The sequence below is a fragment of the Protopterus annectens genome, chromosome 11.part0 (assembly GCF_019279795.1).
Source record: "Protopterus annectens isolate FY-2018-M chromosome 11.part0, PAN1.0, whole genome shotgun sequence".
Classification (NCBI taxonomy): Eukaryota; Metazoa; Chordata; order Ceratodontiformes; family Protopteridae; genus Protopterus; species Protopterus annectens.
In genome coordinates, this window is record NC_056745.1 from 831332018 (window position 1) to 831352377 (window position 20360).

Sequence of the window (20360 nt, forward strand, 5' to 3'; positions counted from 1 at the left end):
AGAGGATACACACATTCAATACCACATGTTAGTGCTCAGGCCACAACTGGCTGACAGTGCCTGGCACGCTCTATATATCAAACCATGTTCTGCACAGCAGTAAAGAAAAGCCAGTATGTAAGACTGTACACCAGTACATGGCACACTGTATGTGACACAATGCACCACCTAGCCACAGGAGGTATATATCAAGCTAATGCATAAAAAAGATGTCATCTATTGCAATGAATGTAAAGTACAGTTACAGTATTACCAGTATACCACCCTAGTCATTGATGCCAAACCCCTGCCTAACATATGTGCACAGTTGTTAATATAGGTGGCATACTGCTGTACTAGACTATACATGTTGCTAGATACACACGTATACCCTGTAACACACATATGATTGAGGGCATGGTACAGGCATAATTACACACACATCAGACATACATACAACACACAAATGTATGCCAACCCACATGAGCTTTACCTGTGTACCATACAGTACTGTGTGTCACTACTTACAAAACCTTATGCTTGAGGTATGTAATCTGTGAGGACTACAGGAAACACACAAAACAGTGTTTCCAAGCAATGTGAACATACACCATACTGTACTGTATAGGCCTACAGCTTCAGGTAGTACTACAGTTCATATGGGAGTTGGATTCACCAGCAGTACCACTCACTAAGCATACATGTATTGCTTTAGCCTACAATGGGTCACCACAGTCGACAACAAGGGACTACGTCACACCGTATGCCATACTACTTTTTCTGCCTAGCAATAGCATACACATCTTTTGCTGGGATCACAGCTAGGACACAAACTACCATGACAGAAACAATTTCACACTAAGCTATCACACCTTTACAGACCTTGCACACATTCACCAACACATTCACCATCACACTCAGTCAACCTCACATAGCAATTATTGCACTAAGTACATGTGTGTGTGCATCGTGTCATAGGTAGGTAATACGCTATTGGCCCTAGGGCCTACAACAGCCTAGCCATACACTACCCTGGCCTTTGACACACATGTAATTTAATTTCACTTGCCCCTGTCAACCAGAGCCACATAGGTGATTCCCGGGGTGTATTTCCTATCTCCCAACCAATCATTAGGAGTATTTATGACAACTGCTAATGAGGAGCTTTGTTTGCTATTGATAGGTGGTTTGTTCCAGAATATGGCATGTCTCTGAGATAGGAATCTATCCCTCCAGCATGTGCTGTTTAGTGAGCTGACAAGGTTTAGGGCCCTAGAGCGTGTATCTTGGAGGGATTGTAATATGTTTACATGGAGGATGTCCAACAGCTATGGGTGTGACATAGCTCTGTATGTTAGGCAGAGGTCACCTCTAGGTAGGCGGTATGCAACACAGTCTAGCTGTGGTTTTGTGAGTCGGTCTGCATAGGGCATCTGTTTGAGGCCGGTATTCCTCTTTGTGAGGTATGTCTGTGGCCTTTCCAGTTGCTGTAGTTGTCATGTGAGGTACATACCACATGGGGCATTGTACTCTATAATGGATTTTAAGTGTGATGAGTACAGGGGAACACTGACCTATATTTCCCTAGATGACACACCTTTTGTGATGACGTGTACCATGTAGACAGAGTACATGACTAGTGTGGCACTGTGATTATCAAAGGGGAGGATACTGTCCACCTGTGACCCATGTTCCCTTATCACACCTTCGGTGTTAGGTAGACTACCACCTATGTGGTAGTTAATGGGTACAGTGTTTTGGCAAGAAGGGATGGCACTGCAGTGTCAACACTGAGCTTCAGTCCATGCCTTGGTCACCAGGCACCTGTCGCATTAAGTATGACCCCGTGTCTCTTTCTCTCTCTCTCTCTCTCTATATATATATATATATATATATACATACACACACATACATACACACATACATATGAACATCCATTGCTGTACATATAGATGTACATATAGGCACATATACAGTCCACTTTTCATGATGGGAATATCAATTATGTGACAGTTGTGAGATATACAGTTATGTAATAATATTGCACAGTATTGTGCAGAATGCATTGAAGGTGTCCTCAGCCCATGTAGCTTTAGCAGGCCTCACTGGCTGCAACACTGCAACACTGACAAATCATACCCACAGCATTTAACCACCACATGTCAGATACCAGCACTGCATGCTGTTTTCTTTGCCACACACTACAACCTACATAGAAATATGCACATAATAACCCTTCAACAACATATATATATATATATATATATATATATATATATATATATATATATATACACCCTTCACAAACAGTTGCAGTATGTCCCTTGCCCTATGCACATGTAGAGATACATATAGATACATACTGCTGCCACATATGGATGATTCACAGTATGTAGAGTACTCTTCAAAAACATCTACTATATGCCTATATATACTATATTCCTTTGTATTTCTCTGTTCCGTCTGTTTTTAAAGGAAATATTTTTTTTGGGTTTCTCTGTTGATGTTGCTCTTTCTTTTTCTGTGGCTGTCTGTTTCTGTCTCTTTGTCTTTGTCTGTGCCTCTGTCTCTGTCTCTCTCTCACTCTCCCTCTCTCTCTCTGTTGCTGCAATTATATTATTGCATGTGTGGACAGCAAGTACAGCCTGCTTTTCTAGGTATCTGCACATGTGCATGTGATGGCCTCTGCACCAATTGGTGCCCACCATTTAGTAATTGCATGCAGCCTGCTGTGTGGTAATTGCAGTACTCACTGTCATAGCAGCCCACTGCTATAAAATGCTAAGTTAGGTAGGCGTAGCCCTTTCAGCTTTCCAAGGTGGGGCCCATGCTTGTTTGCTGTGGACACCGTTGTGTCAGTCAGCAGGTTGGTATACTTCTTATATCTGAAGCTAGGGATGTAGCCAGTGATTTGCATGTTGTACTCAAACCTGACTGTTGCTGCTTCTAGTACACACTTGTCAGTGTAGAATATTACTCACCTCTCCAAATGCTAACACAAGATACATGGGAGTATGTACTTTCTTTTCTAATTAGACAATTAACTGTCATACAAAAGTAATTATTGCAATGTATTCTTCTGTCACATGAACTGTTTGTGAACTACTATACTGTAAATATTAATTTACTCACTTCTGTGTTTTTTTTGTGTTGACATTAGCACAGGCTGCTCAAGACAACTGGACAAATTTCAGTACTGATTATGCCTACCTAAATCCTTGGTAGAGCCTGAATACACAGGAATATTGTTCTTTTTGGTATGGGTGCAGAAGTACAGAGAGCATTATTTATTATTGTGTGATGTTTATCTTGCTGAACATACAGGGTTGCTGTGTACCTGTTAGTCTGTCAAGGCAAGTAGTCTGTCTGTGTAGCTCCCATCTGTGGACATATCCAGATGGTAGCAAGAGGTTATCCTATTATTCTTTGTCTGTGCACCACACCGGTCTTTTCAGCACTGGAACATTGGCATTGTCACAGTTGGTTGCTACCAGTACATGGCTACATCCTTTGATATTTCTGTGTTGTACTCCTACATAAGGGTATGCTTGTGGGACTCCTTCCAAAGCTATTTGCAGACTGTGTAACAGCAGAAAAGCTGATATGCCTGTGTGTTTCTGGCTCTGCCAGGCCTTTGATACACTCAGGAATATATTTGAACAGCTTCAGGGAAAGGTACATATAAGTGAGGTACACCTGTAATATATTACAGACATTAAGTTGAGTCTGTGAGAGAATCACAGCATATGTATTAATACACCTTTTCTGACGTGCAAGCAGTGTCTACTCTTACTTATTGACATTATTCATTAAGTGTAATTCCCCACTTTTCTGCCTAACGTCAGTACTTTTCAGAGGGATTCAGAGGGACACAGCTAACATTTGTTTACAAATCAGGGACATCCCTGACAAGCAGTCACAGTTGGGAAGTATGGCCTCTGCCCTATTCAAATATGCCAGTGTTTATCCTGCTCTGATACTGTGTGGGGTTTGTAAAGTGCTACTGTAACATTATTTCCTGCTAGAATGGCTGGTTCTCTTTTCACAGTCATGTCATGGAATTCCACAACAACTGCTGGTAAAGATCCACAGAACAAGATTTGTGTTATGGCATTCCTATTTTCCCTTTACATTCACTCATTGTAATGCATGATATATTTATTACAGCACCAACTTGTTGTATGTCTACTGTGGCTTAGTGGTACTTCATGCAGTATAGTGTGTCCAAGGTGCGGGGTTCCAGACTGACAGAGGTGTTTTATTTTGCTGCTCAGCAGAAAAAGGGCCCTGCCATGCAGAGTGACTAAGGCACTTTTAAGCAGTTGTAAGCGGGTTTGCTCAGGTTTGCGCGATGCTTAGCAATACTTAGCTAAGTGCACACATGCGCACACTCACTCAAACCTGCTTACTACTGCTTAAAAGTGCTTACTCTCGCTAAACCCGCGCTAATTTCTTTGAAAGAAAAGAAAATGAGGAGATAGGAAAGTGGTGAAAAAAGGGGACACAAAGAGGGAAAGGCAGTAGGGAAACCATCTCGGGATGTGCAGAACGGGTGTAGGGAAGGTCCATAGCTGCCCATTTCTTTAACAGCAACAGCTGTGCATATGTTAGAAATTTGGAGTGAAATTTGAAACCTTCCACCCCTGAGAGAGGGGTGAAGACAACAAAGTATGTTGTACTGCCAGTTATAATTATCGGTTTACATGTCCAGCGGATATGTGTGCAAAATGGACAGCTATGTATGGGGCATGATTTTTTTGCGGGAGCAGATTGCCCTTTTTTTTTTTCAGGTAAGAGTGGAATGTGAGGTAGGGGAAGTAGGTAATTTGTGGGAGGTAGGTTGGGGAGGTAAACAGACAAGACAAACAAGATGCATACGGGGTGGAATATGACACATGGGGTGGGTGAACACAACTGACAGGGAAGGATGTTTAGAAATTGCAAGCCCATGAGCCCACAGATGGTAACAGTGGAACTGAGATCCCCACCCATGGGCAGTCACCACTGCACCCTCACAGCCCAGAGGGTGGCTATGCTGGGGGCTGCGTAGGAGGGGCAGGATTACCCATGAGTCGCACCACTCTTGCCTCGAGCTGGCATAGGGGATCAGCAACTGAACGCTGGATCTCCCTATGCATCACAGCCCGGACCCTTCGGAGGGTGACAGGTGGCCCTTCTTCGCCCACGCTTGCACGGGGGGATGAGCACCATCCCCTGCAGTGCTTCCACCCGAAGGTGGCACAGGACCAACGAAGGAGGGGGGCCTGGGCTGGGCACCGGACCTGCTAGTGCCAGGTGCAATCGCCAGCTGAGGAGGGACAGGTGGGTCCGCTGGGACCGGCCTTCCCATACATTCTGTGTTTAGGTGTATTTAATGACAACATAGACAACAACATTCCAAATTAGTTGTAACAGCATGCAGTAATATTCCCATTAACCCAACACACCAGGGTTCCAACAGTTGAACAGCAAGCATAACACATGCATATATTGAACGACAGTGGGCATTCCAACAGCATGCAGGAATGATTGGTGGCAACAGGACACCAAGATTGAGGTGTTTGAACAGGGCACATGCATCAAAGTAAATGCAGATATTTATAGAACAATAGGACATATGTCCCAACAAATGTTTTGAGATTACACATACCCATTGAGGTGTGGAATTGCATTGTTTATGCACATACAGTAGGGTGTAAAAAGATGTCTCCATTAACATCTTATATGTACTTATAGTTTACACTACATTCCTACTGACTGCAGGTGTATATCCCCTACATGTATTATTACACTAGGCAATGTGCATTAGGTTGTGTAATGGGTTTGGCTAGTTCATTATATACCTGACCTATATCTGACATACTAACTGTCCAGGATGCAGATGTTACTGCTACGTATTTATATATTTTATTTATATTTATATATCTACATATCTGGATGTGTTCACGTGACATTTTCAGTTATATTTCTACAGCCCCTTACATTTCAAGCAGCACACTCACATTTCTGGGGAACACATTAACAAGCTACTCATGTGCCAGATTTACCTATGCATGCCAGCCATTAACCAACTGTTGAGGACTGTATATATGCTTCACAGCTACTGGCACTCCCTTCATCCACTTTAAATGGGACTGGCCAACTGTGGGTTGACAGCGCTTAATACAACAGTACTATTTATATAATGCAAGAGTACAACAACATTTCAAAGTAAGTGACACGGACACACTCCAGGTATTATACCTTTATTAATTACATTACACACTTTTCTAGAGGCTCTCTCATTTATTTGATATTACAGTGCATGCAGAAGACTTATTCAAGATGTATTATACCTTTATTAATAGGTTACAACACTCTTTTTCAGGCTTGCTCACTTATTTTATATAACAGTACATGCAGAGATATTATTCAGGACTTATTTTAACTTTATTAATGGGTTACAACACTCTTTTTCTGGCTCTCTCACTTATTTTATATAACAGTACATGCAGAGAAATTATTCAGGGCATTTTATGGCTTTATTATTGGGCTACAACACTTTTTTTCAGGCTCTCTCAATTATTTTATATAGCAATACATGCAGAATAATTACTAACCTGCCTGGTGGTGCAGCCTTAGCAGCCTATCTGCATAGGCTTGCTGATTCGCAGCACAGACACCTGCAGCTGTGAAGTAAATGAAGGGATATTGAGACATACCTATCCATTATATAGACTACAATAGCATTTCTTACATTACTTCATTCCATGGCTACCTACTCAGTAGTGGGCCATCTTGCATGTCACGGGCCTCCTGTATCCATCGGTTCAGTAGGTCCCGTTTCCATCTCTTCAGCTCTGCATGGTGGTGACGGACCTGCTCACCAGTCCGAGGGACGCCTGTGGCACTGGTGAGATCATGAGCTAACCGGTTCCAAGCCTCCACTTTGTATTCCGTCCCTTGAAACTGGCCCTGCAGGAGTCTTGACTCATGATGGTGGACATGGAGCCAAACCATGTATTTTGACTCTTCGATGCCCCACCGTTGCACTCGAAAGCGAGTACCCTCTCCAGCACCGGCCATTCTGACTGCAGATGGGAGCTACAATCAGTTATGGCAAGTATTCCCACCTATGGAGCTTAAATATGCCTCATTTCCAGCACTTATTTGTGATTGGCCGTTTTTAAAAATTCTCAGCTAACAACAAACCTGCTTAGCAATGGTTAAACTTCCATTTATAAGTATATGTATGTTAACAGTGCATGTTTATGCTAAGCTGTCATGGTTTAGTGGTTCAGTACTTTGATTATGGTGCATAGTGTCCCCGGTTCGAGCCTTGTCATTGCTTTTTATTTTACTACTGTCCAGACAGGCTAGGGGGTGTGGCTGTGTTTAGGCGACTTTGCTCAACGTTGCTCTACATTGCTCTACATTGCTCCACGTTGCCCGACGTTGCCCGATGGTGCGCTGGTTAGCGCGGTGCGCAGCTCCGAGCAAACCTATTGCGCTAGGTAAAGCGTTGCTGAGCTATGGGCAACTATATTGCGTTAGGTAAAGCGCTGCTTAGCTATGGGCAACTATATTGCGCTGGGTACAACGCTGCTTAGCTATGGGCAACTATATTGCGCTGGGTACAATGCTGCTTAACTATGGGCAATTATATGTCAATATCCTTAATGCTGCTCACCTTCTTATATTTATATATATACATTTTGTTCACTAATACATAGGCCATTTCAATGCTTTTTACTAAAATTTCATTTTTTATATGTCAGGAATTATTGTATATACTAATTTAAAACATAAAATAGAAAGGGGAGTGGTGGGACTAGAACCGGGAATGGCTCCTCTTTGTGTGAAGGCTCTACTACTATGCTATTGCTCTTTGGCTTAATTTGCATAAACATTTCTTATTATGCTCTTCGATGTCGAAATTGCTAATTGTAGCTAAGCAATGGGCACACCCGTGCAAAAGCGCAAATACGGGCAGCTATATCAGGAATTATAAAAAAATAAATAAAATAGTTTGCATTTTACAATTACAAAGGGGTTTAGTATGTGGGGATGTATTAGGTTTACATTTTACAATTACAAAGGGGTTTAGTATGCAGCGATGTGTAGTGTTTGCTATGTGTACATTTCAGCAGACTCGCTCATTGCACTTGTCATTTTCACATTTATATAGTTGCAGGAGGGTGGATATTTGGACTGCTCGGCAGTCCGACACGCCCCCTGCAGTCTTACATGCTCAGTGTTAGCCTTCCAGTTGAGTCAGTGCACCCTCATGAATATGCATGGCGCGCTGACATCATAGTCTTAGACGGCAGTCTCCGAGTAAGACTTGGTTAGTCTTACACGGAGGATTACTGAATCCCCCCCACAGTGTTGTTGGAAGGATGTATTATACTCTGTAAAGGCTGAATAGTGGAGGTATAACAGAGGCCTCTCATATTATTGCTTTGTTTTTTTAATAAAGTGTGGAGTAGAAGCTGGTTCTTTTTGTGGTTTCACATTTCAGAATAAGACTAAACACAGCCCTAAAAGTTTTTGGACATCTATTAAACAAATCTTACACGCGGGACAAAAATTCAACACAAACCCTTCTACCAATAATTCACCACTCAAAAATGCAATACAGTTCAACTCTTATTTAATAGACAGTATAGCATCACTAACCAAGGATTGCTCAACATTTAATCCCAACCCTGCCTATCAGCCACATATCACATCAACTTTCACCTTTGACCACATCTTATATAAAACTACTCTTAAATAAACTTAAACCGTGTTCTTCCTCAGCTGATGACCTTCCAAGTAAGTAACTAAAAATAGCAGCCAGTAGCATTGTCTAGTCTGTCTTATAAGTAGGTCAATCCAGGAATCCCACATTCCCTCTCTCTGGAAAAAGTCACACACTATCCCTCTACAAAAAGGAGGGACTCCAATAGACATTAATAACTTTAGTCCTATAGCAATCTCATCTCCCTTCACCAAAATACTTGAAAAATGTATTCAAAAATAATCACTAGACTGTCTTCTGCAGGAAAAACTCCTGTCTCATACACAACATGGCTTCCCCGTCCATCCCATAGTGCTAGCACTGCCCTTCTAATTATATAGATTCGGTAAATAAAGTTAGAGTTAACATTAAACTAGCCTCTTCTTTATTTCTAGACTTGTCTAAAGCCTTCAACACAGTTTGTCATAGGAAACTCCTACTTCAAATGTCCTCACTAGTCTCTCTCAGCCCACCCTTTTGTAGTTCAAAAGCTACCTGTCCAATAGGTATCAGTCAGTAAAATGGCAGTCCATGCTCTCTCCTTACCTCCCAGTCACCATTGATGTACCACAAGGCTCTATCCTTGGTCTCCTCCTCTCTAACATTTTCACTAACACCCTCTATATATTCACACAATAGGTCACCCTAATACAATATACAGATGATTCCACTCTCATTTGCACATCTAACAACATGGTACACCTCCAAAAAATTACTCAGGAAGCTTTAGCAGCCACTGAAACGTGGTTAAATAAATCAAAACTCACGCTCAACCTAAAAAACAACAAACTACTACTTTTTTCCCCCAAATACCTCTCTCATGAAAAAAGTACTCTCTCTTGACAATATAACTCCTGAAGTCACTTCTCATATCAAATTACTAGGGGTGATAGTGGATGATAATCTTACATTCTACCTACATATACAAAATTGCATAAGAAAAACTCATCAAAAATTAGGGAAGCTTTACAGAACCAAAAACTTTCTCACAGACGTAACTAAAACTGCTCATCTCCTCCCCAAACTTTGGATCTGAACCCACATGTTGAGGAATGAATGTAAACTGACATCAGATACACAGCTCAACACCTGCAAGGACAATTTAATGGATGCAGGCATACACTTTCCAAACCTGTTCATCACCCTGAATTTCATTTAATCAACTGGTCTCTGACAAACAGCAGGCATATGAAGGGCTGCTGCATACATATTTTTGGAGCTTAATCCCAAATCGAACATTTCCTTGGAGGCAGGAAAATACAGTCTAACTTCTTTGGCAGGGGAGCAACCATATCAGAGTTTTTCCATGCAGTTTTGGTAACATCCTTTAAAATGTCAATAAAAGGTGAGATTGACCAGGAGGACTGTGTGGTAAAAATGATAGGCTAGTTGCAAACTTCTACATGTTTTCATTTCTATTGCAGCCCTCTTGGGACTTTTTAAGAAGCAGCTCAGAATTAGAACACTCAAATTCTTTTAGCAGAGGGCCTCTGAGGAATTCCTGTTAAAGATAGATGAGAGGTACAGATAATGGCACAGTCTGTCCTTGCAGACATTCCTAAACAGCAATGTCTTTAATGGGTTTAAATTCAGCACAAGGAGGGCCTAAAGTGTAAAAATAGATTTTGATGGCTGCAGAATTAAAACCAATATGACTGTACAGTGACGTGCCCAGTACCTGAAAGCCCATCATCAGTCTTCATACCTATATAACTTATGCTTAGTTAAGTGATACAAGAAAAAGAAAATGTTGAGAATTGTATGTGCCTAAGCTGATACTACCGCTGTCAGCACTGGCATTATAACTAAAATATGGCACTGAAAAGATTAGTGCCAGAAGGTACTATACAACAAAGGCATGAAACATTCGGCAACTGTAGGACCAGACCTAGCTGAAGCAAATCTGAAGCAGACAGTACAGCCTTAGATGCCAGGAACATGACATCAGTACCATGCCAAAAAAAAAAAACTCCAGAAGGAGAACTAAAACCCCCTCAGTACTACAAATCAGAGGCATTAGAGGTGGTTTCTGATAATTGCATTTCATTTTAATCATCTCCTCAGTCCGATTAATATACTCCAACACAAGCAAAGCTGGACTATATATATGTGAGCATGTGCCTCGCCTGACCTCATGGAAGCATGAGTAGATTCCAAAGCTAAGGCAGTAAGAAAAAAGGAAATGAATTGCAAACATGTTAAAATCCACTTTTTATCCAAAAATTAACAAAACAGTCATATAATCTGGGATTTTTTTTCTGTCAAAAAGTTGCAAAGAACTGTAGACAGAAATAAGTGACGCATGATAGCAGTGTGTGTTCTGGGCAGACTGAGAAATCTTTATATGCTTAGTAGTTCTGATGCCTGTGGCAATTGCTCTAGAGATTTCCAAAGATGGAAATCATTTTATCAGATCAAGCATTTAGAGAAGTGAGAGCTACAGAATATGATGCATGTATCTTTTTAAAAATGCTATAAAACCCGCATTTGCAAGGTTTTTGTGCTAGTATACAGCTCAGCAAGCTCCTGCCTGGTGCCCTGCAGAGTTTTACAGCAGCAGAGAGGCAAAAGAGAGACTTTAGAGTGATTAAGTATCATTTTTCTGCATTTTCTTTCTGCCTTTAGCTAATTCCGCCTAAAACAACGATTTTCTAGAGTTTCTGTGATTTAAAAAGCTTGTTTCAGCTACATATTGTATTTATTTTACTGCCTGCACTTTAACAAAGTCGTTTTTGTGTTTAAATTACCTGTTTAACTGTTGTAGGCTACACACTCAAGTGTGATAGCCATTTCTGTGCATTTAAAGTGTTTTTTTGATTGTATCTGCTTTATTTTCTGAAAAAAAAAAAAAAAAAAAAAAAAAAAAAACTTTTTTTCCCGCCTTTCTAAGCTAGTATATGCCAGTTTTCAGTTTAGTGCTGAATTTATGGTTGTGTTACAAGTTTCTGTGTTTGCCCATACCTTACTTGGATAGAAGGAAGTTTTTCTGTTCACTGTGAGAGAGGGAGCTTTGAACAGCCTATCTGTCCCTGGAGGAGTGGTTTCAGCCCAGAAATTAGTAGTTTATTGGCCATTTTGGGCTAATTTCTCTTTCATTTCCCTGCTATAAAACCCACATTTGCGTGGTTTTGCGCACCGGGCAGCGCCGGTTAGCTAGGGTATAACTATTCCTGGCTCCAGAGAGTCTACTCTTCAATTTTTCCCTTGGAACTAGACAAACTTTCAACTTAAGCACTCAAACCATTCACTTCTCATACTGGCACTTGCTCAATACTCATAGCAAGCACTAATAAACCTTAGCACTTGACCCCCCTATACTGTAGAGAAGGACAAGGCTCTCTATTCGACCTTACCAGCCAATCAGTAAAACAGTTCACTGTACCTATCCAGGCATGTCCAAAGGGCAGTTGTACTCTCCGGTCCAACTGGTGAATCTGGGCATCTTGAGGCAATGTTACAATTGCCTCATGTACACAGACAACCCTCTCCTCCTTCCACCAAACACTAATACATGCGAGAAATGCAATTATACAGCCAAACTGGAGGCTAAGCTCTCTCAACCCAAGACTGGACCAGGCAGTCAAGAGGAGAAGGGAATTACTTGCATCACACCATCAGTCTCACATAGACCTATGAAAGCAGCACTGGCAACAAACACACATAAATATACAAAAACATACTTGGAGGTTCTAAATAAAAATCTGCAGAAGCAACAGGGACCTTCAAAGCAGACATCCAAGCAACCTACACCCCCTCCAACACAAACCATGAAACACATACTTTACAAAACCAGTGTGCCACACAATCACAGCCCTTAAGGCAAAATAACATACCCAACACACTAGTAATAGGTGACTCTATAGTCAGGCACACTGACATCCCACTCACTAGGCTGAACAAGGAGAAGGTTACTGTTAGCTGCCTGTCGGGTGCCAGGATCCGCCACATAACACAAGCACTCAGGTCACTCCAGAACAAATATGACTTTGTCATTGTCCATCTTGGTGTGAATGACCTGAGCCGTACCTCCCTGTACTACATGAAAAGAGACATGGAGGAGCTCTCTGATCACATAGCCCAGGCCAGTATGACCCTGACCCTGAGTAGCATCCTGCCCTCACCAAAATTATACCATGGTATAGATAAAAAATTAAGCTTCTGGTGTCATTCACAGGGGATCCAGTGTCTATCAGCCTGGGATGACATGCTCGACAAGCCAGGCTGCTTCGCTAGAGATGGCTTGCACTTGTCACCCTTAGGCTTTCAAACACTGGCCAAGGCTCTTGCTACCCCCATAGTGCCTTTTTTAGGTAAGGCTCAAAAGACAAACCCACCGCCGTAAATAGTACAAGTAAAAAAAACCTGAAGATAATGCTACTCAATGCCAGAAGTCTAAACCTCAAAATGTACTCATTCAAGGCACTCCTCAGTATGGAGAAAATAGATATATGTGCAGTAACAAAAACCTGGTTTAAGGCTCCAGAGAGCACCACAGCACTACCAGGCTACAACTCATACCATACATTTTTGGCCACAAAACCTGGACCGAAATACAAAAGGCGGGGGAGTATCCATATTCATCAAGGATACCCACACCTCCAGGTTAGTGACACAGCACGATGCTTCAGAGATCATCCACGTGCAACTAACAATGGGCAAAACTACTATTCAAATTATAGCTTGCTACAGATCACCCACCATGTCCCAGGACCCCCATTCCGCATTCCTGGAAACACTGGGAAACATAAAGGTCCTACCAAACACCCTGATATTGGGTAATTTCAATTACCCAAACATTAACTGGGAGAACTATTCAAGTACAAACTCCCTTGCCCAACATTTCCTAGAATTTATAAACTTAAACACCCTGGATCAATTGGTCAACACCCACACCAGAGGTGACAACATATTGGACCTGGTCATCACCAACATGGGCGACCGGTGTTCCACACCGAAGGTCAACCCTTCGCTGGTTAGATCTGACCATAAACTAATCACTCTAGATATCCACATTCCGCCACCACCCCCGGTCAAAGAAACCACTGTGAAAAACTTTTCAAAAGCAAACTTCACGTTACTTAAGACTGAGGTGGGAAGTTTCAAAGCCCCCATGCTAAAGGATAACGCTGTCCAAGCTGCAAAATCCTTTACTAATTCACTCTACAGGCACCTACAAGAATGCATGGATTGTGCTATACCAAACAAAACCAAGACTCACTCCTCCAAGAAAAGGAAACCAGTCTGGTGGACCCCTGCCATAAACAAGCTATACAATAGAAGGAGGAAACTAGTACAGAAAAGAGTAAAATCCCAAGAAGGGAAGACATCCCTGATCAGTATCAGCAAGAAGCTACATTCTCTCATAAAATCATCCAAGGCTAGCTTCGAAAGAAAAATTGCCATGGACTCCAAAGATAACCACAAGGCATTCTTTAGCTATGTCAAGAATCTAAGTAGCAATTCTCAGATCTGCTCAGAGATAGTGCAGAATGGCACAAAATACACTGAACCAACCGATATAGCCAATATCCTGGCAGACAGGTTCAGTGCAAACTTCACCCCACTCTCACCCCCAAAAGGGCCCATAACCATACCAGAAGAATGTAGTGCCCCTAAAATCACAGACACTCAGGTTAAAACAGCCCTCTCCAAAGCCAAAAACACAGCATCAATGGGACCAGACGGTGTCCCAGGCTGCGTCCTACACAAGCTCAAAGATGAACTAACCCCTCACCTAAACACACTGTTTAAACTCAGCCTCTCCACAGGCTATGTGCCCACAGAGTGGTGCACAGCAACAGTTATTCCACTCCACAAAGGTGGAGCCACAATGGACCCCAGGAACTATTGCCCTATAAGCCTGACTAGCTTGATCTGCAAAGCTATGGAGCGCATCATCATGGATCTCATTAACAGAGACATTGCAAACCTCCAAACACTGGACTCTACCCAGTTCTATTTGTTAAGGGCAGATCATGCCTTCTAAACCTGGTGGACTTCTTTGAGACAGTTACCAAGGCTATAGACAAGGGAAAGGTGGTCCACACTGCCTACCTAGACCTTGCAAAGGCCTTCGACACCATTCCCCACTCAGGTATTATAGACAAGCTCACCAGCCTGAACATAAACCCCTACATCACGAGATGGGTTGCCAACTGGCTCACGGACAGAACCCACATGGTAAGAGTTGCTGGAGCTAGGTCTGACTCTAAACCGGTTACAAGTGGCATTCCCCAGGGCTCAGTCCTAGGACTCCTCCTGTTCGGCATATACTTCTCAGAGGTACAGGCAAGCACAGGAGGACTATGGCTGACCAAGTTCGCAGATGACTGCAAACTAGGGGTTATAATTGACTCTCTGGCTGACACAGACATCCTCCAAAAGGGTCTCATTGAGACAGATACCTGGTGTCAAAACCATGGCCTCAAGCTAAATGCCAAAAAGTGCATAGTCATCCCCTTTGAAAAAAACAAAGTACTCACAAACTACCATATAGATGGTAGCCCCCTAAATACTGAAGACACAATAAGGGATCTGGGGACCCAAGTAGATAGTAACCTCTCCTTTGATAATCACATTGCCAAAGTGGTTAGAAAATCCTTCTATGTGGCCCACCTAATCACAAAAGGTTTGCATCCAGATCGAAAGAGGTCATTGGGCCCCTCTATGCATCACTCATCAGACCCATCATAGAGTACAATGCCCCATTTGGGATGTACCTTACAAGACACCTGCAACAACTGGAAAGACCACAGAAGTACCTCACCAAGAGGATCACTGGCCTCAAGCAGATGCCCTATGCGGCTCGACTGAAGAAAATCCAGCTGTACTCGGTTGCATACCGCCTACTCAGAGGTGATCTCTGCCTGACATACAAGGCCATGTCCAACCCAGAATTGATGGACATGCTCCACCTAAAGAAAACCATATCCCCTCAAGCCACACACTCCAGGGATCTAAACCTCACCACAACAATAAATGGGACGTGCTGGAGGGATAGATTCCTGTCCCAGAGACTTCCCATGCTCTGGAACAAGATTCCAATCTACATTAGGCAGAGCTCCTCGCTAACCCTCTTCAAGAGAAACCTTGACGAGTGGATGGAAAACAGAAAGTTTACCCCAGGGATCACTTCAATGGCTCTGCTGGACAGAGGCACAGGGAACTAATCTAAGGGGGCGGTGAAAGCCAACACATTTCGGCTAGGCTTATAAATGCCTTCGGGCAGATAGCCTAGTACCTACCTATGAACCTATGAACCTAAAATGATTTCTATAAACACTACTACTTTCTTCTTTTTTTCCCTTTAGTAACTCTGTAATTCTTTCATCTGACCTTTCACTACTTTACCTCCCACACATTTTAAATTCTACTAACTTCCCATGTATATAAAAACTCTAGTAAGCATCAGGAAAGTTCTATTAATTTATTCTTCCTATCATCTTACTAACCATAATCTCAGCTATCTGCCATACACCAATACGGGAATTGTAAATCACAGGAAGATAAAGGCAGACTACATATTTTCCATCTCCTCTGTATGTATATCATGTATGTATATATGAAGTCAATTACATATGTATCACTGTTATGGGATCACATTGCAGATTATCTTTGCACATTTAACATATATTGTGCTATTCTCTGGAGACTTTCACCCCAAACTGCTGTTGAAAGGGGCCTTCTCAGATAGAGTATCCCGGATAATAGCTAACAAAAAAAACTGGCATCTTTACCACAGGAAAAAATATCCAAATATGTTACAGCTAATTTAGGTTCATAGGTTAGTACTAGGCTATCAGCCCTAGGGCCTATACAAGCGTAGCCATAACAATTCCCTGGTTATTTATTCCCACAGTATTTACTTCCCTGGACCACTGTCTAGCAGGGTGACTGATGTAATCCCTGGGGTGAATTTATTTTCCATCCAATCATCAAGGTTCCTTTTGAGGAGGGACAAAGAGGCGCTCTGCTTGACATGTATGGGCAGTCTATTCCAGAGTCTGGGGAGTCTCTGGGTCAGGAACCTATCCCTCCAGCATGGTTTGTTCATTGTGATGACAATGTTTATATCCCTGGAGTGTGTGTCTCTGAGGGACTGGGATTTCTTTAAGTGTAGCATGTCCAACAGCTCTGGGTTTGACATGGCCTTGTATGTTAAGTAGAGATCACCTCTGAGTAGAAGATATGTGACAGAGTATAGGTGGAGTTTTTTTAGATGGACAGCATAGGGCATCTGCTTTAGGCCTGTGATTTTTTTAGTGAGGTATTTCTGCAGCCTTTGCAGTTGTTGCAGATATCTTGAAAGGTACATACCAAACAAGGCGTTGTATTCTATAATGGGTCTAATGAGGGATGAGTACAGTGGGACAAAGACCTCCTTTTTTCTGGATGAAAAGCCCTTAGTGATGAGGTTTGCCACATAAAAGGATTTCCTGACTGTTGTGGTGATGTAGTCATCGAAGGTGAGACCACTGTCCACCTGTGTCCCTAAGTCTCTTATCACACTTTCGGTGTTTAGTGTACTGCCACCTATGTGGTAATTCACGGGTACATGTTTTTCCCAAAAGGGATAACTATACATTTCTTGGCATTGAGCTTGAGCCCGTGGCTCTGGCACCACGCATCTGTTTCTGTAAGGCCCTTTTGTAGAATATCCACATCATTTGGGGATTCAATAATGGCTCCCAGTTTGCAGTCATCTGAGAACTTTGTTAGCCAGAGTCTCTTAGTGTTGGCCTGTACTTCAGAGAAGTTGATGCCAAACAAGAGTGGTCCCAGGACTGAACCCTGAAGTTCTCCACTTGTCACCTGTCTGGAGCTGGATTTGGAGTCGGCTACTTTTACAGTGTGGGTCCTGTCAGTAAGCCAGTTGGCAACCCATTGAGTGATGTAGGGATTAATGCCCAGCTTAGTAAGTTTATCTATGATTCCAGAGTGGGGGATGGTGTTGAAGGCCTTGGAAAGGTCCAGATAGGCTGTGTGGACCACCTTACCCTTATACACGGCTCTGGAGACTGATTCAAAGAAGTCAATCAGGTTCAGGAGACAAGATCGGCCCTTCACGAACCCAAACTGCGTGGGGTCCAGTGTTTGAAGGTTGCCAATGTCTTTGTTTATAAGTTCCATGATAATACATTCCATGGCCTTGCAGATCAGGCTCATCCCCACTTGTGGAGTGGGATAACTGAAACTGTGCACCACTCAGTTGGCACGAAGCCTGAGGTGAGGCTATGACTAAACATGACACTTAGTTGAGATGCCAGTTCATTTTGTAGTTCATGTAGTACATAGCCTGGGATGTTATCTGGTCCCATGGATGATGTATTCTTAGCTTTGGAGAGTGCATTTTTTACCTGTGTGGCCATTATTACCAGAATTTGGCAATCTTTTGGTATTGAGATGGGCCCTTTAGTGGATGAGAGGGGGTAAAATTTGCACTGAATCGATTGGCCAGGATATTGGCAATATCCTTTGGATCAGTATATTTAATGCCATTCTGTTGTAGCTCAGAGCAGATCTGAGCATTGCCATTTAGATTCTTGACATAACTATAGAATGCCTTGTGGTTGTCTTTGGAATCTTTGGCAATTTTATTTTCGTAACTAGCTTTGGAGGATTTTATGAGGGATCTCAGCTTCTTACTGAGGCTGGTAAGGGAGTTTTTTTTACATCCTTGGATTTTCCTCTTTTCTGCAACAGTTTCTTCCTTTTGTTGTAAAGTTTGTTTATGGCAAGGGACCACCAGATTGGCTTCCTTTTTTTGGAGGAGAGTGTTTTGGTTCTACAGGGGGCTGGCACGATTCATGCATGAGTGGATGTGCTCATACAGTGCCTTAGTGTAGGATTCAGCAGTCAAAGTTTCGGTTCCCGTCTGCATGGGTGCCATGAAGTTTGCCACTTCTGACTTGAGTAGCATGAAGTTGTCTTTGGAGAAGTTTTTTACGGAGGTTTCCCTACTGGGGGGTGGGGTGGGATGTGGATGTTGAGGGTGATTAGCTTATGGTCAGACTTGACCAACAGGGGGGTGACCATAGGTGTGGAGCATCGATTTCCCATGATGGTAATGACCAGGTCTAGGATATTGGAGCCCCTGGTGGGATTAAGGAATAGTTGATCCAGGGCATTGGATTTTAAGAATTCCAAGAACCATTGGGCAAAAGTGTTGGTATATCAGTAGTTTTCCCATTTAATGGCAGGGTAGTTGAAATCACCCAGTATTAGGGTATTTGGTTGTATCTTAATATTTTCCAGTATGTTTAGAAAGGTGTATTGAGAATCTTGGGGCATGGTGGGGGATCTGTAGCAAGCTAAATTTTGGATTGCAGTCTTACCTAGTGTTAGTTGCACCTGGAGAATTTCTGATGCATTGTGTTGGACAACTAGCCTGGTGTTGTTAATATTCTTGGTGAATATGAACACTCCTCCACCTTTAGTGTTTCGGTCCTGGTTTGGTGGCCATAAAGTGTGGCAAGAGTTGTAGCCTGGTATTGCAGGGGTGCTCTCTGGAGCCTTGAACCAGGTCTCAGTTACTGCACAGATATCGATGTTCTCCATTTTTAGGAGTGCCTTGAGAGAGTGCATTTTGAGGTTTAGACTTCTAGCATTGAGTAGCATTACCTTCAGATTTTGCATGCTTGTACCGGTTATGGTAGTCGTTTTGTCCTTTGAACTTTGCCTAAAAAAGGCACTATATGGGTGGCAAGAGCCTTAGCCAGTAACCTGAATCCCAGGGGTGACAGGTGCAGATCATCTCTGGCAAAGCATCATGGTCTGTCAATCATGTCATCCCAGGCAGACAGATATTGGATCCCCTTTGAATGATACCAGAAGCTTAGCCAATTGTTGAAGTCAATCATTTTGTCCTTATACTGTGGTATAATTCTGGAAGAAGGTAGGATGCTACTCAGGGCTAGGGTCATACCTGCCTGGGCCACATGATCTGAGAGCTCTTCCATGTCTCTTTTCATGTAGTCCAGGGGGGTACGTCTCAAATCATTCACTCCAACATGAACAATAACAGAGTCATATTTGTACTTGTTGTGGAGTGACTTGAGTGCATACGTTAAGTGGCAGATCCTGGCACCTGACAGGCAGCTGACTGTAATTTTCTCCTTGTTTAGCATGGTGAGTGGGACATCAGTGTGCCTGACTATAGAGTCACCTAGGAACAAAGTGTTGGGTACATTGTCTTGCCTTATGGGCTGTTGTTGGGTGGCACACTGGTGTTGTGAGCTATGTGACACTTTGGTTGTGACTGGTGTTTGTTTGCGTTTCAGCTCTGGAGGTCCTTGTTGCTTGGGCAGGTTAATGTTAAGGACCTCTACATATGTGGGTTTAGTGTTGCTATGTGTGGGTGTTGGTTGTGTGGGTTTAGAAGGGCTATGTGTTTTTTGAGGTGTAGCGCGGGTGTTAACCTTCTCCTCTTGACTGTCTAGCACAATTTTGGGTGGAGAGAGCTTTGCTTCCAGTTTGGCTATGTAAGTGCATCTCTCACAGGTTGTAGTGTTGGGTGGTAGGAGGAGAGGGTTGTCTGTGTACATGAGGCTGCATTGCCCCAGTATACCCAGACTCACCAAGTGGACAGGAGAAATCACCAGAAGCTGACCCTTGGACATTC